The sequence below is a fragment of the Nelumbo lutea genome, chromosome 2 (assembly GCF_056320005.1).
Source record: "Nelumbo lutea isolate HS-2025 chromosome 2, American lotus-T2T, whole genome shotgun sequence".
NCBI classification, from domain to species: Eukaryota; Viridiplantae; Streptophyta; class Magnoliopsida; order Proteales; family Nelumbonaceae; genus Nelumbo; species Nelumbo lutea.
Genome location: NC_142685.1, coordinates 87856464 through 87872764, shown reverse-complemented (window position 1 = coordinate 87872764; position 16301 = coordinate 87856464). Strand labels below are relative to the sequence as shown.

The window sequence follows — 16301 nt, the reverse complement described above, 5'->3', positions numbered from 1 at the left end:
CATCATATCGTGAACCCCAAGGTACCATGAAAGAGTCTTCCATTTTAGTATAGGCCCCTCCCACTTAGTCTGTGACACCCCTATAATCTCATGAAGCAATCCCACCAACTGCATCAGCAAAATGGATAGCCCAATTTTATGGTGTATCTCCACCCACCAATTCAGCCTGTTTTCATGTTAATGACAGAAGGCCTTTAGAGAAATCATCCATATGATATTCCCTATCTCATTGCACTTATATTAATCTAGAGGGAACGTGTAAAATAGTCTCTATGTCTGATTTAGGCCGTACCATAGTGGCTCCCATTGACTTTCATAAAGTCAAATTTGAATGGGCCCATAATGGGCTAGGGTTCCACGAGGTTCCTCTTGGGGAGGAAGCTGATCAAAGGCCCATTGAAAAGGAAGATCATATAATGATCTATGGGTATCATGGCAATGATGTGCATTCAACCATGATGTTCGCAGAGAGCCACATAAGTCAATACATGGGCCAAGCACTTATGGCCCATGAATGAATCATATATATTCAGCACATCACAAGCACACACACAAACTGATCCAAATCAGTCCAAAGCTTGTAAAACCCATATTTATTTAGCTTAACTAGCAGTCTAGGCTGAAATAGGCTAGTCTTGCTTTAATTTAACATAAAGGGGTTTTCAAGAGAGGGCTGAATTGGTCCATGCAATGGGCCATCAAACCCCTGGCCCATAACCAATTTTGAGTCACTTAAAACATGACCTAAGGGGTTGTGATCAGACCCCAAAGAACCCTAGGTTCAGAGGTTCAGCTCAATTAGTTTAGATCAAAACTAGGTCAAATCGGCCTAGGGTTTGGTGTCCAAAACATGCAACAACTCACAAAAATAATGATCTGAAAATTTCTGTCGAGATTCACAATCAAGACAGTAGATAAACAACAACTAATAAGATTGGGCTGAAAGTGTGATGGTCCAAATCCGATCCAGACAAATTACAACCCTACAAGAAATTATAAATCGTAGATTGATCACTATCTACAAAATCTATCTTCTTCGCGCGCTCCAACAGTTTCTCCGATGTAAAAAAATAGAAAAAACCCTAATTTCTATTACTTACATCAGGAAAAACCTAATACAATATTTCTAGAAAGAAAAAAATTATTACAGACCAAAAGATCAAAATAATAATTTTCGAGTGCGTAGATCTTGGCACCACAAAAGATTTCAATCTTCATCATACAATCAGCCCAAGAAAACAAGAATTCATAGTAGAACAGTTCTAAATTATATCAGAATATAATCATAAAATTTTCAGATCAATATGCCCAAATCTGAGAATCGATTTCTTAGAAAAAACTGCTAATTTCTCAAATTGGCTAGACTAGTTCTTGTCGATTTAAGTGTTGGTTCAAATCTCAATCACAGTTGAAATCCACTACCGGTAGTTTAGGTTTCCATCAGAGTAAGTGCAGTCCCGATCATTCACTTTGTCTGACAAAGGGTCCGATCCTATCAGTACGATCACCCACTTAAGTGAATTCTCAGACTGCCCCAACATACCCAGGTTTTGACCCACAAAGGATCTCACTGATTGGCATATCAAAGGTAGCCCAATCTGACACCCAGCGCAGTACGATAACCAAATCTAAGGGTTATGTGTAACTTTCCAGATTTTTCAATCAATCTCCAAGGTACATGGCATAATTGAAAATGGTTCGGGTTTAGTGTTTCAACCAAACACACACTACATGTGCTTCGGGTCTAACCCTAACAGTTGAGACAAGTTGCCCCAACTTCTTTGGTAGCACATCAGTGTCAGGCTTGGCATGATAAACTTTCCAAGTCTATCCAATAGCTGAGAACGTTCTAAACTAACACGAGTCTCATAAATGTACAGTTTAAGGGGTAAATTCACAGAAATGTACCAATAACAACATGAAACAATAATGTACTTTTATTCATTTACAATTAATGTATCTATACATCATTCTGATTGGAGCTAAGGGCATACACTGTCTAACATTGTTCTCTCTCCTTAATTTCTACTCTTTCTTGGTTTTCAGGCACTAGTTTACCATGTTAATGGATTTTTTAGTTGTCACATGACATTATATATCATAAACTTTTTTTGGATTAAGGTTGGACTAATATTAACTTTTAGCAATCTTTAATTTATATTTTATAATATGACAACTTTAGGTATATCACACTCGTGAACAATTCTATTTGGTTCACTGTAGTGAATAATAGCTACCATGGATGATAGATTAAAAGCAAAATTGCATAGAGTACTAGTGACACTAGTCAATTTACCACATATATATTCTGCATATAGATTTAATGTTGTTTTTGGTATATTAGGCTTTTGTTTTACGACTGATACATTACAAATAGTGGTTGGTGTATAGAAAACTCCTCATAAATTTTTGTTTTTTGTAAATAAATATTTCCACTAAAAACAGTGGCTGGTGCACAACATATTCATAATTAATCTATTCTATATATATTCCAAAACTTCCCTGCAAAATCCCATTGTAGTTTTCTAGATTTTTAAATATTCTTAATTTTTAAAGCCAGCTAATTGGGAAGTTCAACATGGCAGCCATGTTTCAATATTTGAGGAAAGTTTAAAATTAAACCACTTTGATCCTAAAATTTGTCCCACAAACTTCTCTCTGACACTAATTAAAAAGCCATATCCCACCTTTTTCTCCTAAAATCCCATACCCCTTACACTGTGTTTTTAAGAAATCTTCTCCATCATCTCTCTTAAGGACGATAATTAGATTACACTTCTTAGCTATCCCACACATTGCTAGCTTCTCTTGAGATAACAAAAATTAATTTATGTAATTTGGAAATTAATTTTGGTAAACTATTTTGTTAGATTTCACAATTAATTAGGTAATTTATTTTGCTAAATGAATTTTGTAACTTTGGTAAATTATAACATTTAGAAAAAAAATTAATTTCAGTAAATTCATTTTTTTAACTTTGGCTAATTAATTATTTACGAAAAATTATTAATTAATTTTTTGTAAATATAAATACTAATTTTATTAATTTAATAAATTTGGTAAATTCATTTAGAGAAAATTAATTATGCAAATTATTATTGGTAAATTTCCTAATGAATTTTGAAAAATTAATTTTCTTAAAATTGTTCAATTTCAGTATATTCCCAAAAATTAATTTCATTAAATTAATTTCTATTTTTTTTTGTTAAATTAAATATTAAAAAAATTATTATTTTTTCTAATTTATTAATGAAAATTTTTGGTAATTTTGGGAAATTATATATTTATTAATTTGTGTAATTTTGTTAATTTTTTGAATTATTAATTTATGAAAGTGAAGCAGCTTAACTAATTTTGGTAATTTTGTACTTTAAATTTTTTTATTTTGTTAATTTTTTTGAATTACTAAATTATGAAAGTGAATTAATTTATCTAATTTTGGTAATTTTTGTACTTTAATTTTTGTGATTAATTTTGTTATATGGCAAATTAAATTGGTGATCCATTTTGTTATATTAGTTTTGGTAATTTTGTATTTTAATTTTCCTAAAAGGTTTAATTTTTTGTAAATAAATTTTGGTATTTTTGATAGTTTAATTATTGTAATTTTCGTCATTTGGACAATTAATTATGATAAATTGTCTAAATTAGTTTTGGAAATTTTGTTAATTTTTTTGTATAATCCCAAAATTAATTTCACTAAATTAAATTTTATTTATTTTGGTAACTTAAAAGTTAACTAAAGATTATTATTTTTTTCTGATTTATGAATACGTTATTTTGTGTATTTTCAAATATAAAGTAATTTCGATAATTTTGCTAATTTTCTTACACTACTTTTGTGATATTGTAAATTAAATTCATGATTAGTTTTGTAATTTAAATTTTTGTAAATTTGTATGTTAATTTTCCTAAAAATTTTAATTTTGATATATAAATTTCCCTAATGTTGGTAAATTTTGGTAATTTAATTATTGTAATTTTGGTTGTTTTGGAAATTAATTTTGGTAATTTAGGTAAATCAATTTTTATAATTTTGGTAATTTATATGAATCTAATAATTAATGAATACAACATAGGATATTTGTTGCTCTGTTTACAACTTATTTTTTATTCAATCAACTAAACAAAAATCAAGATTCCCATACTCATGATAAGAAAATTTTGGGTATGGATAGTTTTATTTGATTAAAATTATTATTTCTTTTTGAAAAAATGATAAGAGACCTACCACATTTGGAATGCCATATGATTCCATTTACATCAAATTTCTTGATAATGCCCATGCATCGTATGGGGCCCGACTGGTTATTAATATTTCCACTCAAAATCATTCTGTTTTGAGTGCAACCATTCTAACATTTCATACCTTTTTGATACTTTTTTTTTTTTTTTTTTTAACAATAAGATAACTTTTCTAAGCATTATTCAAACCATTGAAGCTCAAGAACTAACTCCATGCAGCAAACAGAATTTAATTAACTAATCGTGCTTCCTCTGAAATGTAGGTTGTCTTTTAGGCAAAATCCATCTCAGTATGACTAACTAAGCTCTAGAGACACTAAAAATATACTCTAATCTGGCCCAAACCTAAACTCTACCATCACAGAACTTTAAACGCACCAAGCTTGGTGAGAAACCAAATCTCTTATCTTGTTTACCCAATTTACTATTGGTTTGCCATTATTTGGTTATCAAATAGAAAGTGCTTCATTTATAGCTCTTCTAATATTTGGTGTTCTTCCTACTTGAAGTTCTAGGATCTAGGATCAGAAAGTGAAGCTTCTTCACATTGAATAATTTATCAACTATATACATTTTGAATTCGTAAATTTAGTTGTTCACTTAAGATATAAAGTCCCTGAAAGATGTTAGAGAATGAAACCTACCAGCTATGAAATATTAAGAAAATTGATGAATTGTATTGACTCAATCAATCAAATACATAAATATTTATAGAGTAAGAATTCATAATTCAATTGATACTCTATCCTAACCACTCCTCTCTCACATCCTTATCTTTGTTAGACATTGTATGCCCTTATTTCTAATTAGATTGATTTACATAAACCATTATTTAGTGAATGAATAAAGTACATTATTGTTTCATGTTCTTATTAGTACGTTTTCTATGAATTACTCCTTAAACTAGACACTTATGAGACTCATGTTAGTTTAAAATGTTCTCAGTCATTGGATAAATTTAGGGAATTATCCTAACAAGGCTGACACTGGTGTATTGTCGAACTCATGGAGCAACTTGTCTCACTTGATAGGGTTATACCCCAATAACAACCAGTGGGTGTTTAAAAGAAACACTGAACCCAAACCAATATTTAGTTATGCCCTAGACCTTGGAGATAGATGGGCAAAATTAGAAAGTTGCACTTAACCCCAATATAGGAAGCCGGTTCCTATATTGGGTTAGAAAATTTCTAAAAATTTGGCTAGACATTAAACCTTGGTTTGGGCATATCAAAACTGTTTTCTAACCCTGTAACAATGGTATTAGAGCACTAGGTTCAATTCTTGGATTGAACCAAATCAAATTTGAAAGAAAGATCAAACCAACATGAACTAGTCTAGCCGATTTGACCTAATTAGCATATTGTCTAAGAATTCAGTTCTCAAATTGGGGCTAATGATTTGAAATTTAATCTTTATATTTTCTAACATTATTTAGAATTGTTCTATGGTGAATTATTGAATTCTTGCTCTGAAAGTGTGATAGAGATTGAATTCTTTACTGGTGGAAAGTTTAATGCACACCATGCGATAAATTTTATTGGTCTATAATTAATTATTTGCTTTTATTTTTTCTAGAAAAAGATATATTAGGGTTTTTCCTGATGTAAGCATTAGAAATTAGGTTTTTTTTTCTTTTTGTTTACACTGGAATACTCTTCAGAGATCATAGAAAGTGATGGAGAAAGGGATCGATATGGAGAAAAGCATATTGATAGTTTCCTATGTTTTGTCTGGATTAAATTCCGATAAACACACTATCAACCCTAGTTGTTTAATTTTATTATATTTCTGATTATTTGATGATTTGATTGTGAATCATAATTAAGATTTTTCATATCATAATCTTAATGAATTGATGCATGTTTTGGGCACCAAACCCTATGCCAATTTGACTTAGTTTTGGTCCACTTTACATGGGCCGAACATAGGGTTTTTTGGGGACTATTAATTAACAGCCCCTTAGATCACTAATTAAGTGATCAATTTTGGACCTAGGCCAAGGGTTTAATGCGCCATTACATGGACCAATTCGGCCCACACTTGTGAAACCTAATTAGATTTAGATAAAAGAAAGATAAGCTCATTTCAGAATGAATATATGGGCTGAATTGCTTTTTGCAATTGGGCTCATATCTATATCTATCTATCTATTTATCTATCTATCTATCTATTTATCTATCTATCTATATATATATATATATATATATAATAAAAATGGATGGTCCATCTCAACATGTCTCTCATTTGAGAGAAGCTATTTATCTATTTTCTCCATATTTGCATTTTTTCTTTTTTTCTTTTGTTTTAAAAATATAAAATAGTAATCATTGCTTATCTTGATTAGATTAATAAATTAAAGTTGTACACTTGTACACTATTAGAGAGAGACCTTTGGGTTTTCCAAGGCTTCTTATTTTAACGCATGTTATTATTACATTTAAAACAGACATTTAAGAGAGAGAGAGAGAGAGAGAGAGAGAGAGAGAGAGAGAATAGTAATAATATAAACAGGTTGAGGTTAAACAATCAAAAAATTATTAATTTAAAAATCCACTAAACTTTCACTACAAATAAATATTAACAAAACTTAGTAAATATTAAAAAAATTAATTGATATTTTAATAATATTATTAGATAACTTTGTATTAAGGAATTTTAATTAATTAATAATTTTTATGAGTTGAAAGCTTTATTGTTTATAATGAACTCATTAAAAATGATAAAAAATAATGAATAATAATGAAAAAAATACCAAAAATTAATGAAAAATCTGGAAAATTCTGAAAAACCTAAACATAATTCAAATACTAAAAATAATTAAAAAATATTGAAAATTAACAACATTTTATATTAATAAGGGTATTTACTTAAAATAATTAAAAATTACAATTAATAGTATTTTATTATTAAAAAATACCAAAGCCAAAATTTATTGAAAAATATTGAAAATTAGTTATTTTTAATTAACTATGGTATTTATTTAGTTATTAATTTATTTTTATTGAAAGCAAACACAAATCAATTTTGTAATGACTGATATGCAAAAATAAATGCTGAAAATACTAAAAATGATTGAAAAATAGTCATATGCAAAAAAATTACTGAATAATAATGAAAAAACACCAAAAATTAATTAAAAATTCCAAAATTCTGAAAAACCTAAAGCTTAATTAAAATACTAAAAATAATTAAAAAATAAATTAATTGTATTTTATTACAAAAATACTAAATAATAATGAAAAAATAATGTATTTAAATAATTAATAGTAATATAATTAACAATAATTATTTTTAAATTGTAACTAACAATAATTATAATTTAAGCTATAAATAGTAGGAAATTACATTTAATTACCAAAAAGTTATATTTAATTACCATAAAATTATATTTCATTAGTTTTAGCCAAGAAATTAGCAATATTTCTAAAAATATGATAATTTCTAGAAATTACTATATTTTAAATAAAAACAGTAATTTAATAATTACAGTATCTTAATAGCTAACAATATTTTAATAATTAATAATAAAAAGTATTAAATCATTTATAACTTAACCTAATCTGATTAGTTCTATAAATTTGTAGGCTCATGCACCATTCCCACACATTAAGAGGGATAATCAAATTCGAAGTCTAATTGGGCATCAAACTTTTGGAGTCCATTTGATGGCTAAACAACCCCTAATAAGCTCAACTTGGAAGTTATATGCATATACAGAAAAAAATTATTATATAATATTTAAGTAACAAATTATAATTTTATATATATATATATATAGTAAAACAAGGAAGTCTAGAAATTTTCTCATTTTTTTGAATTTTTTTAGTTTTTTAATTCCATATCATTTTGAAACAACCAATGAGATGCACTTTCCCAATAACCTAAATAATCTCTTCTCCTAAAATTTCTCCTAAACTACCTCCCCCACTTTCTCCAAAATTATCTATAATTCCTATTTATCTTCTAAATTAACTCTAATTCCTATTTATCTCCAAAATTATCTCTAATTTAGTAGAAAGTTTCTATCCTAAATTATCTCTAATTCCTATTTATCCTCTCCCCTACTTTCTTTTATCTATATCTATATAAAGAAATTTTGGATTAAAAATTTAAGAATTATTTAAATATTCTAACAAAATTATATAAAAACTTTAAAATATTTATTAAAAACATAAAAATTAATTTTATATTGATACAAAATATATCATGAAATTATGTTCTAACAATTTAATTATGTTTTTCCAAATTATAAATTTAAATGTTTTTCAAGTATTTAATAATATGTAATAGATTTAAATAAATAAAATTCAAATAACAAAAAAAATTAAATATTTTATAGATTATTAAATACTTAAATAACTAAATATTTATAATAACTAGATTTTAAATAGTTAAAATAACAAAATTATGTAATAAATTTAAAAAATTTCTTCAAAGTAGAAAAATAATTATAACATAATATTGAAATTAGTAATAATTTAATATACTACAAAATTAATAATGAAATTATGCAATAATAGTATAAATTATGATTTTATTGACAATTAAATTCAATAAATTATTATTATTTTAAAATTTAAATATATTACATATTATTTAAGTATTTAAATAACTAAGTATTTTAAATGATAAAATATTTAACATAACTAGATTTTAAATAGTTAAAATAAAGAAATTATGTAATAAATTTAAAAAATTCTGAAAAGTAGAAAAATAAATATAACATAATATTTTAAATAACTAATTTTACTTATATCAAGTAATAGTTCAAGTAAATAACTTTCAAAAAAATTAATATTTGTTAATAATAATTTTAAACTCTTAATCTGTATTCATTATATGATTATATATACTAAAATTAATATTTATTGTATTTTAGTAATTATTTATTGTTTTTTGTGATAAATGTATTTTCAATGATTATGTATAAATTTATTATGTTTTGTTATTTAATAGAAAACTTTCAATAATTATTGGAGATTAAGATACTATTATTTAAATTATTAGATTTAATTTATTGTACATATTGTATTTATTGTATTATTGTTATAACTTATTGAATAATATTTATTAAAGGTTAAACTATTATTTGAGATTATACTATTTGTTGAATAAGCTAATATAAATATATTTTTAGTACTTATTATAATTTTGTAATTATTTTAATTATTCTATTTTTTCATTATCAATATATTTTCAATAATTGTGTATTTTTGCTATTAATTTTTAATAATTCATGGAGATTAAACTATTGCTATTTATCAGAGATGAGACTATTAATTTAGCTGAATTTGTGAGTGTTCATAATTTGGTTCGGTTCGGTCATAGGCTATTTGTTCAACCAAATTGACTTGATCAGTTTGGGGAGTTGGTTAGCTGAAACCGACTGACCTTTTGTGAAAACCTGCTCACTCAAGTTGTATTGGTTTGGGCCAATTTTTTGGTTTGCTTAGTCAGTTCAAAATATTTAAACTTCAAAATTAAATTAAATTTTAAAAATTATAGTGCAATTATTAAAAAATAAACTTAAAAATTAGATTTATGATATTAAACATTTTAGACTAAGAAATATGGGAAATTTCCCACTTTTCCATATTAAAAATTATATTTAATATATATATATATATTCCATGGTTAGGTCATTTAATTTTGGTTGATTTACAAATGGCTAAAGTGAAATTGATCCAACTTGGTTGAATTGGAAAATTTTTTAACCAAAGCCAACCTAAAATACTAGAAAACTGACCAACTCGGATCGAGTTGATTGGGTTGGTCGGTTTCATCAATTGATGAATAAACCTAACTGAAATTAATTATTGTTAATTTTGTATTGTAAAAAATTTATTAAAAGTTGTATATAAAATATGAATAATTATTAATTATTTAAAAAGTTAAAAATATAAGAAAATTTTATATTCTTATGTGTTTCTATTAGGGTCATTTACTAGAACACACCTTATAATTTTACATATGTACTTAAACCTACTTTATAGTTTTCATTTTACTAAAACATCCCATATATTTTACAACTAATTTACTTAATCAACCTTTCATTAAGGAGTGTTTGTTTTTCCATTAGGCCCATGATTTTTATTCCAAAAATACCCTTAACACTTTTTTGTACAAAAAACAAAATTGACCAAATATAACTAATAGAGTGGTTGCCCATGTCTTATTAAGGGAAAAAATGATATTTTTATTTTTATTTTCTTTTGATTAAATTTATATAAATGGCATTAGGGTCAACACTATCATTTTCTATTGTCATTTAATGGAAGATTGATTAAACCATTGCAAATTATAAGTGGTGTTTTAGTAAAATGCTGACTATAGGGTAGATTTTAGTAAATCCATGAAGCTATAAGGGGTATTTTAGTAAATGACCATTTCTATTATTTAGCTTTCACTTAATAAATTCCGTGCATTGCACGAGTCCCCACTAGTTAATATATATAGAAATGTACTAGAAAACGTGCAAGCCTGAGCCTGAGCCTAGCCTGACCACTGGGACTAGATCTTGAGCCTGAGTCCAGCCCTTATATAAAGCCCAAAGCTCGAGCCCAAAGCCCGAAGCCTGATCTGTACACAAAATGTCTTATTTTCAATATACTTTTAATTTATAAACTAGTATTATATTAATTTAGTAATAATTTAATATATTAATAAACTAATATATTTCCTAATAGTAAATTGATATTTATTAATAATTTAAGAAGCATATATATATAGACATTATATTTGTTATATATAATTATGAGCTCCGGGAAGCTCATGATTGGCTCAAAGAAATGAAATCGCCACCCATTTTTTAGAAGAAATGGGCCCTCATTTTTAGATTTGAAAAATGGTTTACTTGCCTTGATAGTGACTTCATTCTTTGCCAAGGAATGCACCTAACTGAGAGACTTTGGATTCAAAGGATTAGGAGAGGGAATGTGTTATGCCATCCTCTCTCCAAACTGTTGTAGCAGCCCAAAATGGGAGTAGTTCAGGCTCAAATTCTGGCAAAACACTAGTTAATAGGATTGCTCAAAGCTCTTGAAATCTAGCAAAAATGTTCCCAACTTCATCCTGAATTGATTTGAAATGATGTTATCAGGTCTTAGGTACTAGTTTCCCTAAGACCCTCACCTCTCTACCACTTTTTCTCATTTTGAAGGAAATTGTGAATACAAGTTTCCCAGGATTTTAGGACTTTAAGCAATTTGAAACTAAACTAAAAACAGAGAGATGGTGAAATGAAAGGCTTACCTCCTATGTACAACCTTGAAACAAACTTTCTTGCAGGTGAAAGGACTTCAAAGCTTGGCTTCAGGGGTTTCGGGATTTCAAGCAGAATGGATGCATCACTGAAGTTGGAAAAACTGCCCCTCTCCTTTTCCCTCCCCTCAAGCTCGAGCTAGGCCTCTATTTACAGTGGAAAAGGGAGGGGATGAGTCTGAAACTCATCCAGCTACAGTGTCTATGATTTAACAAATGATTTTTTTTACTGAAATAGGCAAGGATTTTGAGAAATAAGGGCCTACAATTGGCCCTTCCTTCTTTGTGCAACAAATTTCCTCGAGTTTGGGAGGCTTCTTATGAATTTCATGCATCCAATGAGAGATTGGGGCATGTCAGATGTTGCAGCCCCATATTTGGGGCTGATAGTGGCAAAAAACATAAATTTGATGAACTTTTAAATGATGTTTTGTTCTTTCTTAGTTTTAAGTGGGGGTTTGTTTGGTATTTTGAGCTCTTCAAGCCTATTAGGCTCAAATTCATTGTTATGGGTGTTTTAATGGGGTTAAATAAGTGAGGTCTGATCGAACAAGTAGGCTCGGGATGATTGAGCTCTATGGATGACATGTTCGGATCAATAAAATTTGCTGAAATAGAATCTTTGTTTGATGAAGGGTCAAACGAGGGAATTTTGGGATAGAATTTGGTGGGTAGGCATTTTTGAACATCGTAAATAAGATGGAAGTGATGAATCTTTGATCATAGGTGTAGATTGACTGATATAGTTCAGATCATGGTCTTAGCTTATAGTTTATAATTAATGAAAGGGCTCGAAATGGATCTTATTTTTTCAATGGTCAAATGGAGGTGTTTGGTCATGAAATTTGATGTGATTGGGTTCTTCGAATCTTTGAACATAGTGGCGGTGTTTGATTGGTCAAATAAGGCTTGGATGATAGAGATTTATGATAGGTAAGCTTTTGATCGATAAGATTCATCAAAATAGAATCAAGGCTTGATGTTGGGCCAAACAAGGGAATTTTGGGATAAAATTTGATGGATTGGTATGCATTTGGATTATGAGGCTGTTAGAAGGGTTTGATCATGCTAGGTATGTGTAGATCATGGGTTTTAGGTTCAAGGAGCATCGTAGTGTTATATATGTTGAAATGGAATCTCTGATGGATGATTGGCTAAATCCAGGAATTTAGGGTTGAAATTTTGTGTGATTAGTTGTTTAAGGATTTTGTTTCATGTGATGGAGTTTGATCAGGGATCAAGTGTGGTGATGTGGCGTAATCAAGACCATAAAAAAGGAACGATGTAGATTTAGTGGTGGATTTATGGGCATTTGGGCATGTTTTAAAGTGACTGGCATGGTCCGATTAGGCATCCGAAATGTACGAGATGGGTCAAAGAAGGGACCGAGCAAAAATCATGTGCTAACAACTGCCCCTCTTTGTTGGAGGTAGTGAGTTGTTGAACAACAATGAAAAGGAAGCACTTAGTGGTTTTTGTGAGGAATAAGAGGTTAGGGGAGGAAATTTTGGTGCTGGAATTTTGACCAAGGTTGAAGTTGATATAGTGCAATACCCACACCTGGAAGGTGTAGTAGCATCCCAAGCCTTAGTAAGCAAATGCAACCATCACACAAACAATAAAGTGGTGTCATCCCAGAAGAAGTCATTGATTCTTTTGTTTCCTTTTTTTTCATGTTTTTTGATAATTTTTATCTTAGTTTATTGGATTTGATAATTTTAAACTTGATGATTTGAATACTTGTGACTTTGGAAAACCTAATTTTGAATTTTGTCATTTAATCAATTTTTATATTTGATGAGTCTTATTGGATGATTTGATTTAATTTGACAATTCGATTTTTGATATTTGATGAATTTGATTTGATAATTTCAAGCTTGAAAACATTGATATTTGATGATTTGATGATTCTTTATGAATTTGATATTTTGATGATTTAATTTTGATTTTCAATATTTGATGAATTTGTTATTTGACAACTTAGATGAGTTTGATAACTTTGATAATTGATTATTTGATTTTGATTTTTTGATATTTGATATACTTCATGTTTGATATTTGATGGTTTGATGATTTAATGAATTGGATAATTTTGATTTTTGATGTTTCATATTTGATATTTGATGATTTAATGAATTGGATAATTTTGATTTTTGATATTTGATGATTTGATGAGTTTGATGACTTGGATATTTGACAATTTGATTTTGATTCGATATTTGATTATTTGATAATTTTGATATTTGATGAATTTGATAAATTTGATATTTGATATTGGGTAAATCTCTTAAACTACCCCTACTATTCACGAAATTGATAAACTGTACCCTTATTGTTTAGATATTGTCTTATGCTACCCTTAAGTTTTCTAACAATTGACATGATGAAATATCGAATTTTCCCTTTACTATTCATCAAAATTTCAAAATAAAACCTAATTGACTATGTAGACCGGTTCATTGCTCTTCGTGGGAGAGGGTGCCGATGTTTCTGTTGTCATTGTAATTTCCACCAGTGATGGTGCTGCCTTTCTCAATACCAAAAACGATGGAAGCATTCCCCCGTTCTCAGATGCATCCACAACTAGATTGCCATTGGAATCACAGATGGATGAAATTCAGTCTGGATCAATTTCACACGGATCAAACGAAGTGAAAGGCTTAGGAATTCCATGAACCGAGTAGATTAAGAAATAGGAATAAGTACTAAATTCTAGAAAATTTACAATAGCAGTACTAATAATAACACCATTATAGTAATTGAAAACATAAAACATTGAGATTGAGGGTTTTGTCATTTGTCCTCTAATTTCTCTTTTCTTTTGTTTTGTCCTTTTCTTTTTCACTTCCCTCTCTCTCTCTCTGAGCTAAAAAGCACCTCACAAGGCCTCACTCAGAAGATCTTCCTCTTCTTCTCTTCTCTCTCCCTTTCTAGTCGACATTGCAACCCCTGTGTTCTCGATAAAACGATTGCAGATATGAAAGGAATCGTTTCCTTCTGTTCCTCTCCAGCTTCAACCGCCATATGCGCAAGCATGGATCAACGGTCCATGGTTCGTCATGGTGGTCAAGCCATCGATTGCCACAATCCTCATCTTATAGACGGAAGAAGAAGCACAAGCCTCCTTCCTATTCATCTCAGTTCCAGCCACCCACGAAGCCTAAACCTTACCATCATCAAAAGAGTAGGAAGAGTTCTGCTACGTCCACTGATCTCAACACCCCTCCGGGTCCCTCCAGATATCTCTTGAGTCATGACTCCTCCGCTTTCTTTGACGTCTTGTCGGATTTCAATCCGCCTAGGGAATCGGTTCTAGTCCAACGACCAATGAAGCCTCAGGCTGTAAACACCGACCAACCTCCTGCTTTCAAACAATTTTCTTCAATTGGCTCTCATAATCAGGTTTGTTACGTCCCCCCACCCCCATCTCTGTACCTTCATTGTTCTTCTTTGTCCGTTGTTGCCATTAATGATGACAATGCATGATTATGTTTATGAGGATGAGCTTAAAGAGATTTTATGCAGGTTGTGGTTTTGAGGGTGTCATTGCACTACTAGGGCTGTGAAGGGAAAGTGAGAAAACACATCTGCAAAATGGAAGGTAAATTAACCAAACATTTGATTACAGAAAGAACGATTCCTAAGATGCTCTTCTTTTCTCAACTTTGTCTCAATGAAATATGAATGACCCCTGAAATTTGAATCTCCATTGAGAATGAGGCCTCCAAGGCAAGGTTGCTAGCTCTCTCTCTCTCTCTCTCTCTCTCTCTCTCTCTGCTATTTTAATTAGATTGCTGTCAATATTGATGTGCTGGTGTTGTTGGATTTTGCAAATGTGAGCAAGGGTGACATCATTCAACATAGATTTTGCGGCGAAGAAGGTAACTATGGTCGGGGATGTGACGCCATTGGGAGTGCTCGCTAGTGTCTCAAGGGTGAAGAAGGCACAACTCTGGCCATTGTCTTCATCGCTTGGCTCGAGTTATTGTGAAAAACAGAGGGGGGGAGAGAGCTGAGAATATGAAAGTTACATTGGAGACAGTCTAATTATTCCTATTTCTTAATCTACTACAATCTGGTTGTAATAGAGGGCGATTGAAGCATGCCCTGCTGATGCAGTTGATTACATGCCCTGTGAGGATCCCAGAAGAAACTGTCAGCTTAGCCAAGAGATGAACTTCTACCGAAAGCATCACTACCCATTTCCTGAAGAGACTCCCCTCTGCTTGATCTCTCCCCCGATGGGTATCGGATCTCAATGCAGAGGGAAGAAAGATCTCTCTTTGGTCTTTGCTTTGTTGTTCAAGAGCTTTGTTATTCAATTGCATCCAAGGGAGAACCCAAGACATCCATGGCTGCAGACCATTAGATCTGTTTAGGTGCATCCTTCGTTCTCGACACGGTAATTCAGAAATAGTAGAAAACTTGGATAACCGAAACAAACACTTAAAACTGATTTCTTCAGGTAGATTTGGAATCAACTACTCTCTCCTCACTCTTTTGCAACCTTGGTGACCGGATTGGCGTATTTGGGCACACCTTAGGGGGTCTTCTTGGTGGGATGAAGGAAGGGCAAATTCGATTTGTCTCTGAAACAATAAGGTTATTTTAGGAATTTTAAAATAATTACCACACACGTGATGTCACATGTGAACAAAGTGTGATGAAAAATTAACGGCAAGGGAGGATTTTGACAATTGTCAGAAAACTTAAAGGTAGAGTAAGACAATATCTAAACAGTAAGGGTACAATTTGACAATTTCGTGAACAATAGGGATAGTTTAAGAGATTTA

At 30.0% G+C, this 16301-nt stretch overlaps 1 pseudogene; it reads left to right on the top strand.

Moving 5' to 3' along the window:
- The first annotated feature begins 14485 nt into the window (after positions 1–14485).
- On the top strand, positions 14486–15524 carry LOC148871739 (heavy metal-associated isoprenylated plant protein 36-like; annotated as a pseudogene).
- Positions 15525–16301: the final 777 nt, after the last annotated feature.